Source organism: Lepus europaeus, chromosome 3 (genome assembly GCF_033115175.1).
Source record: "Lepus europaeus isolate LE1 chromosome 3, mLepTim1.pri, whole genome shotgun sequence".
Taxonomy (NCBI): Eukaryota; Metazoa; Chordata; class Mammalia; order Lagomorpha; family Leporidae; genus Lepus; species Lepus europaeus.
In genome coordinates this window covers 131,631,857-131,637,339 of record NC_084829.1, presented here as the reverse complement: position 1 = coordinate 131,637,339, position 5,483 = coordinate 131,631,857, and the positions used below count along the sequence as shown (strand labels likewise).

General features: G+C 37.6%; 1 pseudogene; it reads right to left on the bottom strand.

The window, feature by feature from the left end:
- Window positions 1-3,918: 3,918 nt before the first annotated feature.
- Window positions 3,919-4,918, bottom strand: LOC133757106 (eukaryotic initiation factor 4A-II-like; annotated as a pseudogene).
- Between the last annotated feature and the right edge of the window lie 565 nt (window positions 4,919-5,483).

The window sequence follows — 5,483 nt, the reverse complement described above, 5'->3', positions numbered from 1 at the left end:
TCTGGGGAAATGTAAGTTTTCATGAGTGTAAATATATCAGATGATCATTGTTCCTATAAGTGGAATTGTTGGGTCAAAGGAGACATTGCCGAATTGCTCTTTATAAAATTGTACCAAGAAAATGGTCATCGGTTGCATTTAAGATTGCATATTTCTGCAATCAGTATAGTGTTATTACTTTTTTTTTAAGATTAGCTAATCTAGAGCCAGCATTGTGTCATAGCTGCCAAAGCCACTGCCTGCAACACTGGTTCCCATATGGGCATCATTTCATGTTCTGGCTGTTCCACTTCCAATGGTTCTCCTGCTAATGGCCTGGGAAAAGCAGAGGAGGATGGCGCAAGTGCTTGGGCTCTTGCACCCACAGGGGAGACCCAGAAAAAGCTCCTGGATTCTTGCTTTGGCCTGGCCCAGCCTTGGCTGTGGTGGCCATGTGGGAAGTGAATAAGTGGATAAAAGATTTCTCTCTCTCTCTCTCTCTCTCTCTCTCATTTATCTTTTTTTTAAAGAGTTATTTATTTATTTAAAAGGCAGAGCCACAGAGAGGCAGAGGCAGAGAGAGAGAGAGAGAGAGAGAGAGAGAGAGAGGAAGACAGAGAGAGAGAGAGAGAGAGAATCTTTCATCCACTGGACCACTTCCCAGATGGCCACAATGCTGGGGCTGAGCTGATCTGAAGCCAGGAGCCAGGAGCTTCTTCTGGGTCTCCCATGTGAGTGCAAGAGCCCAAGCACTTGGGCCATCTTGTACCTCATTTATCTTATATGAGCAAGACTAAGCTTCTTATCATATGTGTATTTCTTTTTCTGTGAATTGCCTGCTCATAACATTTTTTCCTATTTCATGATTGATTATTTTCTCACTAATTTGTGGGTTTTTTACTTACCAGGAAAAAAGTAGTTTTTTGTAATATGAGTTAGGAACATATTGGTTTTTAAATAGCAAAGCAAAAAGTAAAAATTGTTCAGTCAGGCATTGTATGCAAAGATCTGTGTCGTTATTTGTTTTTGATGTGGCTGAACAGTGAGAATAAAATAATTAATTGATACTGAAAGATCAAAATTAAGTGATCATGAGTGTAGTCATGCAAACTACTTAAGAAAAAAGAAAAAGTACTGCTTCATATGTGAGGAAGACCTGAGATGACCAGCTATAGATGTTGTCACATCTCCAAGTTCTTTCTCTGATATATCTGTCTCTGATATTCTTCTCCCTGCATCTTAAGAAGTCTGGTTCTTAAATATAAAAGTGGAAAAAGAGAGGGAGGAGATGTACAATTTGGGACATGCTCAATCGGACTTGCCCCAAAATGTGGAGTTGGAAATGTGCCAGGGGATTCCAATACAATCCCATCAAGGTGGCATGTACCAATGCCATCTCACTAGTCAAAGTGATCAATTTCAGTTCACAATTTATCACAGTGATAGGTCTAAGAGTCAAAGGGATCACACAAACAAGACAAGTGTCTGCTAATACTAACTGATAGAATCAAAAGACTCATAGAATGGCAGATGTCCTAAACAACACTCTGGCCTCAGAATCAGCCCTTAAGGCATTCGGATCTGGCTCAAGAGCCCATGAGAGTATTTTAGGCATGGAAAGCCAAGATACCATGGAAAAGAAAAAAAAGAAGACCTAAATGAAAGATCTCTGTGAGTGAGTTCCCAGTGGAAAGAACAGGGCCATCAAAGGAGGTACCTTTCTCTGAAGGGAGGAGAGAACTTCCACTTTGACTATGACCCTATCGGAATAAGATCAAAGTCAGCGAACTCTAAAGGCTTCCATAGCCTTGGCAACTCATGACTAGAGCCTAGGGAGATTACTGACACCATAAACAAGAGTGTCAAATTGTTAAGTCAGCAACAGGAGTCACTGTGTACTTACATCCCATGTGGCATCTGTCCTTAATGTGTTGTCTAATGTGCAGTGATGCTATAACTAGTACTGAAACAGTATTTTTACACTTTGTGTTTCTGCATGGGTACAAACTGATGAGGTCTTTACTAATTATATACTGAATCTGCTGTTTTTTATGTTACTATTACCTATTTACTGAGTGTCTATCTAAGGAGCACAGTTTTGGAAAAACTTCTTTTTAGAAAGTATTTGTGGTTGTTGCTGGAGCATCCTCATCCTGTTTCTGACTGACCAGCTAGCTCTACAGTGATAATTTATCATACTACAATCTTGATGACTGATATCCAAGATGGCTGAATAGTAAGAAGTCACACTGACTTCAGCCACAGAAAGACATCAGAAAAACAATGGACAGGCCACATTCCCAGGGGAGTGATTGAGAGAATTTTCCAGAATAGACAGAATAGCCCAGAGGCCAGAGTGTTGTTTAGGACATCTGCCATTCTATGAGTCTGCTGTGTATCCCGCTTCCCATGTTGGAATCCTTCTCTCCCTTTTTGATTCTATCAGTTAGTATTAGCACTTCACCAAACTCCTAATGCATATTTCCAGGGAATAAAGTCTTCAATCAGAAAAAAAATACCTCCAGAGAAGATAACAACAAGCGGTTACCACAGATATGCCAGCAAATTTGAAATCTAGGAAAATGGATGGATTTCTGAACACATATAATTTACCAAAACTGAGGCATCAAGACATAGAAAACTTGAATACACCAATAACCAAGACTAAGATTGAATCAGTAATAAAAAAAAAATTCCCAATATAGAAAAGCCCAGGATCAAATGACTTCATTGATGAATTCTACCAAACTTTTTAAAGAACTAGTCCCAATTCTTCTTAAACTATTCACAACAAATGAAAAAGAGGAGACCCTGCCAAATTCATTCTATGAGGCCAGCATTGCCTTAATTCCAAAACCAGACAATGATATAGTAAGAAAGAGAGTTATAGACCAGTATCTGTGATGAACATAGATGCAAAAACCCTCAACAAAATACTGATTAATTGAATCCAACAACATATTAAAAAGATCATTCTCATAGAATTTATCCCAGCAACACAGGGATGGTTCACCACACACAAATCAACATATGTGATACACTACATCAACAAAATGAAAGATAAAAACCATATAATTATCTCAATAGATGCAGAGAAAGTATTTATAAATATAACATATTCTCATGATAACAACCTTTAAAATGGATATAGAAGGAACAAACCTCAACATGATCAAGGCAATGTTTGAGAAACCCAGAGCCAGCATCATATTGAATGGGGAAAAGCTGGAAGATCCAATATAAGATCTATTTTTTTAAAGTGAATATACAATTTATTTAACATTCAAACTTCATTAAGACAGATGCAATATGGCAATTTTACTGGGAGTTTAACCCTACCTAAGATATGATTGCTTGCTGGGGCTAGCAACAGGGTCCAGTTCACACTTAGCACTAATTAAATACTTTATTGAATAAATACAATACGAAACAAAATGCATTCAAATGCTTTCTTAAAAAAATCAATTTTAAAGGCCTTTCTATTCAGGCTAATGACAAACACAATAAAGGCAGATATGCTATTTTAACATAATTGGCTGATTTTATACAGCACTTATACCTTTTAGTCCACAAGTATATTATTAAATGATAGACAGCATCTAATACAACCATTTCTACAGAACTAGGAAATAAATGTCTAAGAAAGAAAGATTTTACATACCCCATCTTTTATACCCACCCCAACAGTCTAACTCTAAAGAGGAATAAGCCAACGACTTTCCTCACAAGAGCTCACGATTAATGCTGCTTTGCTATCAAAATCTGTATTTCTGATCCGTTATGAGCATTGAGACAAGATTCAAATATTCCCAAAGAAAGAAGCACAATGCATGTTGTGATCGCCTATTCAGCAGCAGCGAGCACTGCATTCAAACTGTCTCATCCCAGGAATTAAAGTCAGCCACGTTCATGGGCATTTCTCCATGAAGAATCCTCTTGTCTTCTTCAGTAACAAAGTTTATAGCCACACCTTTCCTCCCAAATCAACCCCCTCTGCCAATTCTGTGAATATAGTTTTCATGATTGGTAGGTAGATCGTAGTTTATAATCAAAGACACTTGTACATCAATCCCACGAGCCAACAAGTCAGTAGTGATCAGAACACGGCTTGATCCTGATCGGAATTCTCTCATGATGACATCTCTTTCCTTCTGGTCCATATCACCATGCAGAGCAGAAACTGTGAAGTCCCTGGCATGCATTTTCTCAGTGAGCCAGTCCACTTTGCGCCTTGTATTGAGAAAAATAATAGCCTGCGTAATGTTCAGTGTTTCATACAAGTCACAAAGTGTATCCAACTTCCATTCCTCTCTTTCAACGTTAATGTAGAATGCTTTGCTTCCTTCAAGGGTCAATTCTTCCTTCTTAACCAGAATTCCAATTGGACGTCTCATGAATTTTTTGGTCACTTCTAACATATCAGTTGGCATCGTGGCAGAAAGCAATACAACCTGAATACTGGTATTTAGTTTTTGAAAAAATCTCATAGATTTGATCCTTAAACCCTAGGCTCAACATTTCTTCTGCTTCATCCAAAATGAACATTTTGATCCATTTTGGAGAAAGGTATCTTCTGTTTAACATATCAAATACTCTCCCTGGTGTACCAACAATGATATGTGGTGCTTCTGCCTGCAATTTTTGCATTTCATTCCTAACGTTTGTTCCACCAATGCAGGCATGACAAGTTGCTCTCATATAGTCACCAAGTGCCAGAATTACCTTTTGGATCTTTAATGCAAGGAATATCAGCTCTTTGCTGAATAGCTGAAAACTTCTCAAAACTGTAAGTATAGATGCCCCAAAGAAGAGACTCCTTTAAATTCATATCATCAAAGTTATCAACAATCTCATTCCAGTTGCTCTCAATGACACCATCGGGGTCCATTCCCTCTGTGCTGCCATGTTCTCTGTTATAGTCTGCAGAGCCACCAGACATGTCCGAACAGCCACTCAGTGCCCGACTGAAAAACCAATATAAGATCTATTAAGATCCAGACTGAGACAAAGATAACCTCCTCTCACTGTTATTATTCAATACAGTTCTGGAAGTTTTAATCAGAGACATTAGGCAAGCAAAAGAAATCAAAGAGATACAAGTTGGAAAGAAGTAAGTCAAATTATGTATGCTTGCTGATGACATGATCTCTTATAAGGGGAAGCAAAAGACTCAACTAAGAGACTATGGGAGCTCATAAGAGAGTTTGGTAGTCGCAGGATATAAAATCAACACATAAATTCAACAGCATTCTTATATATCAACAATGTTCTGTCTGAGAAAGAACTTATAAGATCAATAACTACAAAAAAATTTAAATACCTTGGGATAAAAAGATGTGTACAATGAAAATTACAAAATATGTTTTATCTTATTTGTTGTGGTTACTATATAGGAAAAGTACAAAAAATGTATGGATGTCATATTACTTGACATAAAGTTATACAGTGATTCACTAAATTATACCATGTAAATGACAGTATACTCTTTCTTACATGTTAGAAAA